At 57.9% G+C, this 12113-nt stretch overlaps 1 protein-coding gene across 2 annotated transcripts in view; it reads left to right on the top strand.

The window, feature by feature from the left end:
* Positions 1-10372: 10372 nt before the first annotated feature.
* Positions 10373-12113, top strand: part of CHST8 (carbohydrate sulfotransferase 8) — a 130132-nt gene continuing 128391 nt past the window's right edge. The window contains exon 1 of one of the 2 annotated variants that reach the window (XM_025425193.3): positions 10373-10480. The gene's annotated coding sequence lies outside the window, so the exon portion shown is untranslated. The remainder of the gene's footprint in view (positions 10481-12113) is intronic. The other variant, XM_025425194.3, reaches the window with a different exon arrangement.

Below are 12113 nucleotides of genomic sequence, written 5' to 3'. Positions count from 1 at the left end.
CTCACCCAAGACTCACCGCACAGGGGATGACGGCATCAGCGTATCCGGCAATGACTCTGACCTCATCCCGTCTCACACACACAACAGCCTCCGTGTAAAACACGTAAAACACTAATACCTCCTCAGTCACCATCATCGTTGAAAACAGGTAACATTTCCCCTCCTATTTATTTATTTTTTATTTTTTAATTTTTTCCCTTCCTATTTATAAATAGCTGTGGTATATCTATACCATCAGAGCATCTAGCCATTATTACATGCTCTACTCTTTCCTCTTCAATCCTCATTTCTTCTTTTTTTTTTTTTAAAGATTTTTATTTATTTATTCATGAGGGACACAGAGAGAGAGGCAGAGACACAGGCAGAGGGAGAAGCAGGCTCCATGCAGGGAGCCCCATGTCGGACTCGATCCCAGGACTCCAGGATCACACCCTGGGCCGAAGGCAGGTGCTCAACCGCAGAGCCACCCAGGCATCCCCTCATTTATTCCTAATTCCATAGACAATTTATATTTAATGTTCACCTCCTCACGGCCATGTCCCTCTGGTCACTTTGGCTCTCTACGGCTCATTTTCTAGTAGATTCCTCAAGAAGTTCCCATGGGGACAACATTTCTCGATTTCTTGCCTGTTGGTGTGAATTGGGACCCTCTACACTTGACAGTCAGTTTCCCAGGATATAGAACCCTTGGTTCACATTTTATTTTCTTGAGTATCTTAAATATAGTACTCTACTTGCTCGTGGCACGTGTTGCCATCAAGAAGTTGACGATGATCCAATTTTCTGAATCCTGTGCTATTTTCGCTTAGCTACTCAGAGGGTTTTTCTTTTCCTCTAAAGCCTCACATTGAACTAAAATTATGGCTTGGTTTTGGTCACTCTGGGTCAATATTTTCAGGAATGTGATGTGACCTTTCAACATGTAGTTTTGACCTTTCCTTATTTCTGAAAGTTTTTCTCGAAATACGGCTTTTGTGATTCACTCTGTTCTCTGGTTTCTTCTTCTTCTTCCTTTTTTTTTTTTTTTTTTTTTTTTTTAAATTCGGGGACTCCTATTCTCTGTGTGTTGGGTGGCTTTTACCTCACTCCAAGATTGGTCACTTTTTCTTACATCCTTTGTATCGTGTTCATTTCTTTTTGATTTCTAAAAATTTCCATGTTTTCCCGTCCTTTATTTCTTCCAAGGCTTTCTCTGTTGTGTTTACCCATCCTTGTATCCTTTCTGATTTTATTTCTCAAAATTATGTCCTTGGACCCAATCCTTTCTTCAGTTTGTCATTTCACTTCTGAGCTTTTCTATCTCTGATTTATGTTGTTTGTTCGTATATCATTTTCTTAATTTATTTTAGCTCTCTTTGAAATAGCAGGCTATAGGTTTTTATTTGTTTGGTTGGCATGTCTTTCTGGTGTGTTTTTCATTGTCTGTAGACATGGTGTTCTACTGCTTATTTTCTTTTTTTCTTAAAACAACTTTGTGTGGGATCTGACCTTGATCTCTTTCTGCTGCTCATTTTTGTAAGGGTGAAATTAATTTTCCTGGGCTTTTAAAAGGAGGTTTCGTTGAGATAGCTTTTCTAACTCCCAGCTTTCTAACTTCACAAAGCTCCCTGTTCCGTTTCATGCAGTTAAAAGGTACGTCTCCCCTTTCATCTGGATCTTCTGTTTGCTTCCTCTCTATTCCTGCTCTGTTCAATTTTGATCCCTCTTTCAGCAGTTTCTCCTGGGTGTGGGGCCCTGTCCTGGAAGGAAGACCTGGCTGGTCAGCCTCAGGAGTTCCCAGGGCCTAGGCTGTTCCATCTCCTTTACCTGTTCTTACCTGATGACCTTTGCACTTACACGCTATTGGAGTGGGCAAAATGCCTCCCGCTTTCATTTTTCTTTTTTAAAGATTTTATTTGTTTATTCACGAGAGACACAGGTAGAGGGAGAAGCAGGCTCCCTGCAGGGAGCCAGATGCAGAACTCGATCCCAGGAACCCGAGATGGCGACCTAAACCGAAGGCAGTTGCTCAACCGCTGAGCCGCCCAGGTGTTCCCATGCCTCCCGCTTTCAGCTACTGTTGTAAAATAAAACCGAGCCCCGTGCTTTCCAGTGAACATCTATTGGCTATGTTGGGGTGCTTCTGTTCTCAAGCATGACAAGCACCCCATTTCTTCCCTTTGCCACCATTTTGATGTTTGGGGGGATTCATTGCCCACTAGTTTTGTTGGGAAGGTTCCCCACAGGAACCTCCCCCATAGGAAGGTTTGGTCTTCCTATCTAGTTGGGCTGTTTTATTAGGGGATTCGAGAATATTCAAAATTCTACCGTGACACTCCCACCATCTTCTGAAAAATGCCCCAGGGAGAACTTCCAACACCCCTAAGGCATGCTCTATTGCAATCAGACCAGAAGAGAGAAACCTGTGTGAACGGTGATTCGCGTGGGGTGTCTTGTGCTGATGATGACATTGTAGGGGACCCTGTTGATCCCCTCAGTGCATCTGAGCTCAACCCAGGAGGCACTTCCAACCTCTCTCCTCCTCTCTCTCTAGAGCTTTCCCTGGAACCACCAAAGCACATTGGCTTGCCGTGTGCTGCCCGAGATCCCTCCCACGTAAACTACCAGAGCCTGGATGCTTGTCTTGGGTCTGCTTTGGGGCGAACACAACCCAGGACAGATGCAAAGCCTGCGTTCCAGGCTGTTTCAACACCTCTCACATAGTACAACCTGCTCATGATTTTCAAAAACGAGGTGATGTTAGCTTAATATGTTTAATAGTCTTTGGTGAGACACGTTTTTATTCCACACAAATGAAACGCTTGTCTTTCCTTGTCTCCGCACCCCTTTATTCCCTCAAAGGGCCCTGGTTGATTAGCTGTTTCCCCTAAACATTGTGTTTCCTAAATGCTAGTTTTGTTTTCCCAAATTCAGCAATCCTATTTTCTAAATGTAGAGTCTATCCTTTCTCTGGGCATGAAAATGAGAGTCCTTTATCTGTAGGTGCCAGAGTACCCTTGGTGTTTAACCACATATATATTGACTTCTCATCCCTGGCTCCTTGTGACTGGAAGTCTTATGAAAGAGTACAGGGCAGGTGAGATAGGTCAAGTCAAATGCCACCTCTTCCGCGAAGCCCCCCATTGATGCCCCAGGAGGACCACTCAGCTACCTCTCTCATGGCTCCACCATAATCTGCCTTGCATTCTAGTCTGCTGTCTATCTGCCTTATTTCTTGACTGTGAGCTGATCTCCCCCAGGGCTCCCCCCGCAAATCCTGGCCCAAGGAGACCCCCAACAAAAGCTTTACCGGACAGTCTGCCTAAAGGCAGGTGGTCTAGACACCTATAAAAGAGGCTGGGAATTCACCCTGGAGCCTGCTTCCGACTGGTGCATCCTCTCGGCACACCTCTAACCAGGGCAGAGAGGGGCCCCCGCCCCCCACCGAATCCTAGGACGCGGCACCGAGCCTGGAATAGGCACAAAGGGTGGACTCATTTGAGCCCAAGCCATCACCGCTGAGAGCAAGCAGACAGGAAGCTCTGTCTGAGGACAGGGTTGGGGAACAGAGTGTGACAGGCTCCGTGCTGGGACCTGCGGGGCTGCCTTCATGCCACGCGGCCCTTCGTGTGGTGTCAAAAGAGGAGATTTGGGTTGTCTTGTTTTTTTTTTTTTTAAACCTAACTTTAAACACTATTGACAGCAAGATGTCTCAGGCACACACGGCCGACGGGGAGGCAGCGGCTCCGTGTTGCCATAGCTACCGACAGGACGCCACTGGGCCGTGCTCTGAACTCCGGAGCATCTCCGCCTGCAGGATGAAGTTTCCTGGGCTCCGGGGGAACTCAGCAACGCGGTGGCAGTGGCTTAGCTCCAGGTCTGCGGCAGCTGCCTGCTGCTTTCGGTGACAGGGATCCGAGGGTGGCCGCTCGGGACACCCCTGCGTCCGGAAATCCTGGGACGCTGGAGTTGCCTCTTGCCCCCATGAACCTTCCGCGGGTCGTGACATCGGCTCCCGAAGCCTGGTGACCTCGGGGGGGGGATGGCTCGGCGCGGCTGGGAGGGCGGTTGGCTGTCGGGGACAGGTTGGCCACGGGATGGGAACTGCTGCCAGGACGTTCTAGCGCTCCCTGCGTCGTCTGGGAACCCCTCGGGGGGGCCTGCAGAACCAAACCAGCTCAGGCTTTCGCAGTTCCTCCTTCAGAGGGAACCTGCAGGACCAGGGCCCGGGTGTTTCCCTCCAAGGATGACCCACCTGGGTGCATCCTGTGGCAGGGTCTTCCCACCAAGGAGCGGGGGGCTCGGCTGCCAGACGGGGAGAGGCACCCCCAAGCCGCTGCCCTCACATGCCCCCCCCACCCCCAGGGACATGCTGCCTGTCTGCCTGATGGGCTCCTCCCGGTCTCGTCTCCTTGGCTGCATCAGTCACCAGCCTTTTGTTTTCAGCCCCGGTGGAGAGATGCCTGCCGCCAGGCGTTGTGTGGGCTCCTGGCACCGCGTGAAAATACCACTTGCTCGGGGCGCCTGGAGAAGCAGGGCGGTACCTGCCGCTGCCTCCCGTCTCTGCTCAGGCCGCCCGCGTGGCGTGGATGGGGGCGCAGCTTGCCCACGCTACAGGGGCCTGGGAAAGCCTGGAAAATAACCGACTGCCTTGGGGGAGATTTTGAGAATGCCTGTCCTGGGGGCAAAGAGCAGTCACTACTGACCTTAGCGACCCCTTTGCTTTCTGGCTCTGGGGACACAGACCTGCAGCTCCCTCCAGAATGAGACCCCGGGCCTGGCTGTGACATTGTCACATGTGTGACCTCCGTCTCTGTGTCACTTCCAAGGTTCATCCCACTGTGAACCTCCCAGATCGGGGAAGCCTCAGGGTGCACATGCTCACCCAGTGGCGTGCTCCTGGGGACATCTGATAAATGTTTCTGGAGTGTTCCTGTTCAGAGCAGTTTTGCTCTGTTCCAAACAAGCCTTTCTTTCTTTTTGAAATCTTCAAACCCAATTCTTAATACTAAGCATTAGATGTAGAATAGCATTCGCATTTGCATTTAAAAAAATGCTTTTAGCTGGCTCAGGAACTCAGAAGACACTTAAGCCCCACTCTCCTACCGCAGGATGGGAAGGTAGGAATGGATTTATAACCCTTGGTCAGGGCGGAGGAGTTTTGGAAATGCGCTCTGGGCTGACGATGCTGGAGAGGCGATCCTGCCCTGAGAGGCCCCACTGCCCCTCTCAGACCCCACAGAGCCCTCGGTGACACGGAGAAAGCTGTCCCCGCTGTGCTCTGGGATGTGGCTGGCAGGCCCATGAAAGCAGGCTGACTGGTGCCAATCCCGGCCAAGCCAGCGGGGGTCCTAGAGAATCAGCAAGCTTTCCCAATTAGGCAGCATTTTAAACAGAAGTGCCATTAATTGATTTCATGTAGTGATTTCCTCATTTTAATAGTCACCCCGGTTAATAATGGACAACATAGAGCCAAAAAAGGAGGCTCGGCCATGCCCACTTGATGGACTCGAGAGAATTATGTCCAACGGGCTTGTTTGCATCCGGGGGCAGGAGGATACACAGAAGCACCACAGTGGCAAGAGGAGTCGAACCCTTTACCACCCGAGGCAGAGGGGACTGCGCCCCGCAAGCCTGTTCCCACCACCTTGGACTGACCGTGAAAAAGTCAACTTCAGCCCCGACCTGCATGACATGAATGCTGAGTTGGTTTGGGCCAAATGAAAGAGCATTTACTGACTTGTGACATAAAAATATTCTAGAATTTTAAATGTTTTACCCCAAAGTCAACAAAAGAGAAATCTCTACCGCTCATGCTCAGGGTCCATTGGACCCCTTCCTATAGTGACTCTGCCCACCTTAGTGTCCCCCCACTCATTGTGGGGGGGCTGCTGGGGGAGGGCAGGGCTCCAGATGTGTGAGAACTGACCACACAATGGGCAGCAGACCATCTCAGTGGTGTTTTGTTTGTATTTTGTTTTTTTTTTTTTAATTAAGAAGCACCAAAATGAACTTGAGCTTGGCAGGACCTCAAGAGCGAAGCCAGGCTGGCTCTGAGCCCAGTTTGCATGGACCGGCTGGACTTGGACTTGGGCCTGGCTCCCTGTTGGGCTCTGGAGTCGACGGGCAGACGGGCTCATCATAGACTGGGGGAGCGGGACGTCCCTTCCTGGAGACCCCAGAGGTCTTCTAGCCTCCTCTCCTGGGGGCCACTGTCCTCCCTCCTGGATACTCAGCTCCTCCCCTTCTGCTCTGGGAGATCCCTCCAGCGTCCTTTCCAGAAGCCCTCCCTTTTTGCTCAAGACAGCTACAGGGGTTATTCCATGCTACTTGGAAAACCCTACCTGTTCACCAACTCTCGCTCGTGGGAAGGATGGACGCTGGTGTCACCTTAGCCTGTCTCGGAAACTATGAACTATTCTTAGGATGTGGAAGTTCAGAATTCCCAACATGCTTGGGGGTTGGTGTGGGGTAGCCTGGAACCCCCGGCAGCATGGCTAACGTAGAGCGGACTCTCACACGGGCATGCTGGCATCAGGAGATTTCAGGAGACCCGACAAAGAAGGAAACAAAGAGACCCTTTCCCTCCAGCTTCTCCAAAACCCAAGGAGCAACAGAAAAGAAGAAGGGTCATGGGGGGTGGGAGAAAGGGGGCAGGGAAGGGACAGTCATCCAGTATGGTCTCAGGCAGCCAAGGGAACCTCTCCGGGCCTCCTCTCCGAGTGAGGAGTTTTTAGGAATTGTGGCATCATAGCACAAGCCCGGAGGGGTCTCAAGAGCCTGGGCTACACTCCCCTTACTGCTCAAGTGAGGAGGAAAGGCTTGGCCAGAGTCCCGCTCGGAGGCCACAGCAGAGGCAGTGGGAGAAGGCAGCTATGTTCTTGGCGGGGGGGAAGGGGCTCCCATCCGGGTGACACTGCTCAGCATGTCACTGTGTGGGGAGCTCTGGGAAACCCTGTGTTCACAATATTTTAGAGGCCAGTACGGGGCCAGATGCCTGCCACCCAGGTCCCGAGGTGGCTGAGCTGAGTGACCCAGGGCCGGCCAGCCTTGCCACTCCACTTTCCAAGATGTTTTCACACCCTTCACTCACCTGATCTGCAGATCCCTGCTGACAGGAGCAGGCTGGAGTCTACTTTGCAGATAAGGACCCGGGCTGGGACTGCTAGGACACCATGCCTCGGGGAGCTGAAACAGACCCCCTGGTCTACACCATCCTGCTCTTCTTTCTCCCACGGGATGCAGGGAGAGAGGTGTCCCTGGACCTGCCACTCCAGATGGCTCCCCTCCCTTCTCCGGAAAAGTGCTCTGGGTCTTCTCACAGAATGGAAAGTTTGAGACTCAGGGCGCAGTCTTGCCACGGGGATGGCGCCCCGTTCTGGAACACGAGGTGCTTCGCCCCTGCGCGGCCTTCAGCTCCCCACCCACAGGTAGGCGAGAATCCACACTCCATGGGATGGTCCCGGGGCCCAGAGCCGAGGCGAGGGTAGGCGGGTTGCCTGGCACCCCCCTTCCAAACCTGGCCGGGCCCCCTCCTCCTGCCTCCTTGACTGCAAACAGAGCGGCTTCTGAACTGCTCCATGACCTCTTCTGGGGCTTGGGTTGTGGACTCATGGGGTGATCTAATGCAAATGTCTTTTTGCCTTCGTTGGGATGCAAAGGGAGAAGTTTGCCACTAATCTTTCAGCAGAGACACACATATCAAAACCTGCAAGCGAGCACACAGGGCTTCATGCCGGGAATTTGCAGCGTTTCTCCGCCTCTCTCGCTGCAGAGGCCGAGCCTGACTTTCAAAAAAGGGCACGCAGCCCTTGGCAAATCCCGAGGAGGAAAACACAGTGCCTCTTGGTGCCACGGGCCTCGAGCCTGCTTTGGGGATTTCCCCGAGGGCCTCTCAAAACAAGAAGGAAGTCTGAGTGAAAAATTGAAAATGTAGCGTATGTCAGAGGAATGCAGCATTGTTGATTCCTAGCAATGTCTGCCTGAATATTAGATGCAAATAAGTGCTAATAAGTACAGTTGGAAACGCTAATGGAAAACAGTCCTTCCCAGGAGGGCCACACTGCACACAGATGCACGGGGTACCTGGGAGGGCCAGATCGGCCCCACTCACTGCTAGCTGGGTTCTGGAAAAGCCTGGGTAGACTCGTCCCATGGAACTAGAGCTTGTGTGGACTCATCCAGTGAAAGCACTTGTGGTTCGGATCCTCCTCCTGGCTATGAGGCTGGGCCCAGGGGATGGGAACTCCTCTCTCTCTCCCCACTGCCTCCCCCCTGCCCCGTAAGTGTGTATTCTCCTGCAGGGGTGTGGCTGGTACTGAAGAGGTTCCCAGGTTTCTTTGGCAGGTGCCCAGCCAAGTAGTGGCCGGGACCCTGGGTGGTGGGAGACGGATGGAAGTGTGGGGACAAGGGGGTGCAGGAAAGGGGGGTGCAGGCAAGTAGCTTTTCTTTCAATTCACCCCCTCTCCTCCCCTCTGTTCACCATCTTTCCTCCTGCTCTGCTCTGGTAGCTTTTGGTCATGGGTTGGATAAGGACGCCACTGCCCTGTCCCTCCTGACACTGGAGTCCTGTCCCCAGTATTCTGTTCATCCGATCTGCACCTGACTGAGGAGGAGTAGGGCGATTTCAGCCACACACACTGCCCCTCCGTAGGCAAACACAAGTACCACGAAGCCGGTGGAGCACGGCTAGGCCTAGCACTCTGAGTCTGGAACCGTCTTGGAACTCAGGATCCTAGAGAAGGAGCCCCACTGAACCTACTCCGCTTTGGAATCAGCAGCCCAAGCCTGGCCCTGCTACCCTCGGGATGCGTGGACTCCAGCAACCTGGTGGCATCCTTGTTCCTTGGTTTCCTCAACTGGAAAATGGAAATTACTCTGCCCACTTTGTGGTTGTGAGAATTAACGAAGAATTAATGAAGATCATGACCATGACCGTGCTGGTCTGCCGGTTTGTCTTCTCACCTGTCAGGTTTGAGAGTGCTCAGCTCAGGTGGGGCTGCCCTGAGCAGTCTGGATGCCCCCAGGCCGTCTGGAGCCCTCCTGCTGGGGGTCCCCCAGCCTTCCTCGGGAGCCATTGTGCTCCCTGCCAGGGCGCCCCGGCCCTCTCCTCTCTGGTCACATCAAAGGCCATGAGTCCACATCACTCGTCACTCGGAGATCCATCTCACACCCTGAGGCCAACCAAAAGGCAGATACAATGAGAGGAGGGCGGACAGCCTTTATTTTACTAAAGCTTTCTCCGCAGGCGTCTGAAAATACTGGGGTCCCCTCAAGACGAAGAGGTGACTCATTTGCAGCTTCACCAAGTTCCTGTGAGAAGCCAGGCTGCCTGCCCCCCTGCAGGTGGGGGCTGCCTCTTTTCAGGACAAAAACGGGGGACTGGAGTCCCAGGTCCCCCCACCCCCTCTTGCATCCCGGCTCCGTCCTGGTGCTCCACCGGGGGTGAGTGCAGGCAGGAGTCTGCTCACCCAGCTGGACCTGGCTCACGAACGCTCTCCGCCAAGGTCTCAGGAGCCCGCCGCCACCCAACAAGGACTTCAGGAGGTGGCCCTCCAGGAAGAGCCTGCCTGGGTCACGGGTCCTTGCAGCAGAATCCAGAGCCCCAGGAACGTGGGAGCGGGTGCAGACACCTGCCCAAGACCTTGAGCAAAGTCCGCTGAGGCGCAGCCCGGCCCCCCGCCCCCCGCCCCGGGGCGCTCCTAGGGATCCATCCTCCGCGTCTCACCCGCCCGCGCCCCCGCCGCGTCGGGTCCTGAGCGCGCCCCTGCCCGGCCGCGCTCACCGCCCGCTCCGGGGACGCCCAGTCGTTTTCCCGGGTCGGCGCCGGCGTGCGCCCCCCGAGCGGGGGAGCCGGGAGCCGGAGCGGAGCCGGGAGCCGCGCGCTCCGGGAGGCCGCCCCCGCCCCGCCCCGCCCCGCCCCCGCGGCCGCCGACCGCGCCCAGCGCCGGCTCCCCCGGAGCGCGCGGTCCCTGGGGGGGGCGCCCGGGCCGCAGAGCGCGCGTGGGGGCGGCGCCCGCGAGCTCCCGGGAGGGCCCGGGGATCGCGGGAGTGACCCCCCGGCCCCGCCGCCGCCCCACCCCCACCCCCACCGCGGGGCGGGGCCCAGGCCGGGGGCGGGGCTCCGAGCGGGCGCGGCGTTCTTTGCAGCCTCGCGGAGGCTCCGCTCGCACTTCGCTGGGAGCCTTCCCGGCGCGCTCGCCGGCTCCCGAGGCGCGGCGCGGAGAGGAGGGCGGCGGGGCGGGGGCGGCGGCGGCGGCGGCGGGGCGGGGGCCGGGCCGGGCGGGCCCGCGGAGGCAGCGCCGCCGCACCCTCTCCGCGCCCTCTGCTGCGCGCTCCGGCCGCCGGCCCGCGCCGCCCGCCTCGCCCACCGCACCCGCTGCGCTCGGAGCGGGAGGAGGCCCCGGGCCCGGGCCGCCGGGCTCCCGGCAGCGGACGCCTCGCCGCGGAGGACCGAGCCCGGGCTGGAGGCGCCCGCGGCCCCGCGCGCCGGCGGCGCCAGGTAAGTGCGCTGCGCCCCCGCCCGCCCCGGCCCCGGCCCCGGCGCCGCCCCGCCGCCCCGCCCCCCCGCCCCCCCGCCCCCCCCGGTGCGGGCGCCCGAGGGTCCCGGGGGACCCGCGCTGCACTGCGTCCCGGCGCCGAGCTCCTCCCCGCCCGGGCGTCCGAAGCCGCGGCGGAGGGAGGGCGCGCGGGGTTCCGCGGCGGCCGCGCTTTGGGGACCGGCTCCGGGAGCGGGAACTTCAATTAGACTTTGGCTCCTTGGCTCCCACTCGCCGCCGCGCGTCCGGGCGCCGCCACCCCTCGGGCTCCCCGGTCCCCGCGGTGCTCGGCTCCGCGTCCCGGCGGCGGGGGGGAGGCCCGGGGCTCCCCACCGAGCGCCCCAGGTGCCCCGCGCTCCGGCCGCGTCCCCGCCCCGCGACTCCAGGGCACCGGCCTGCTCTGCGCTCGAGGCGAGCGTGCGGGCGTCCGGGAGCGCGGGAGGCGGCCGGGGGGGGGGGGGCGGGCGGGGCCGGGGGGGCGCCTGCCGCGGGCTTGCAGCTGTGCGCGCCAGCGGTGACCCGCGGGAGGCCGGCCCGGCCGGGAGAGGCTGCGTGGCGGGTTTGGGGGCGCGGGTGCTGGCGCTGGGGCGCACGGGGCCCTCTCCCTTCCAGGCGCCGGCCTCCCGCCGCCCAACGTGCGCGGTGCCTCTGGTCCCCCAGCCCCGACCCCGACCCCGACCCCGACCCCGACCCGGAGCGGCGGCCGCACGACGCCCTCGGCTGGCAACACTCGCTGCCCGGCTGTTGCAACCGGGAAGTAGGGGCCGGTCCCGGGCTCCCGGCCTTCCGCGGTCTGGGGTGTGGGGTGGGTCCCGGGTCCCGGGTCCTCGGGGCGCCTCCCAGTCGGCCCCTGCGCAGTGACGGGCTGGGCTAGGGAGATGGGCGCGGGCGGCGCCGGGCCGGAGCGGGAGGCGCTGAGTGGAGGGCACCGTGGGAGAGGCGGCGGCAGGGGGGCGGGGGGCACGGGGCACCGGGCACCCCGGCCCTTCCTCATCTCTGGGATGCTCACAAGCTGCACCACCAAGCCCACTTTCTCTGGGGAACCTCTCACATCCGACTTCACCTTGACCCTGGCCAATGGGTGCAGAACTTTTCTCAGTCCCGCCCTAGAGGAGGCCTCTGGGTGGCTCCGTGGTTGATGGTCTGCCTTCAGCTCCTGGGGCCTGCCTCCGTGATCCTGGGGTCCCAGGATCGAGTCCCGCATCAGCCTCCCCGCATGGAGCCCGCTTCTCCCTCTGCCTGTGTCTCTGCCTCTCTCTCTCTCTCTGTGTCTGTTAGGAATGAATAAAATCTTAAAAGATAAAAATTTCCCATCTGTTATGGTCTCTCCTGCCTACCCTCTGTCCCTGTCCCAAAAGCAAGGTAGACAGGCTGCAGGAAGAGGTGACATTCTGCTCCCTGTAGGACACCCTTTTAAAAAATCCAGACAGGCCACCACATGTGGCAGGACAGGGGGGCTGAGGACCCCTCGCGGGGAGTGGAAACAACACTTCAGAGCCTTCATCTGCCTTGCCTCTGTGAAATGACCCACGGGAGGAACAAAACGCAGACCCTGAGAGGTTGAGTCTCTTAGGATGATCAATAATTTAATAGCGC

The sequence above is a fragment of the Canis lupus genome, chromosome 1, assembly GCF_003254725.2.
Source record: "Canis lupus dingo isolate Sandy chromosome 1, ASM325472v2, whole genome shotgun sequence".
NCBI classification, from domain to species: domain Eukaryota; kingdom Metazoa; phylum Chordata; class Mammalia; order Carnivora; family Canidae; genus Canis; species Canis lupus.
Note: the sequence above shows the minus strand (reverse complement) of the source record. Positions and strands in the feature narration are given on the sequence as shown.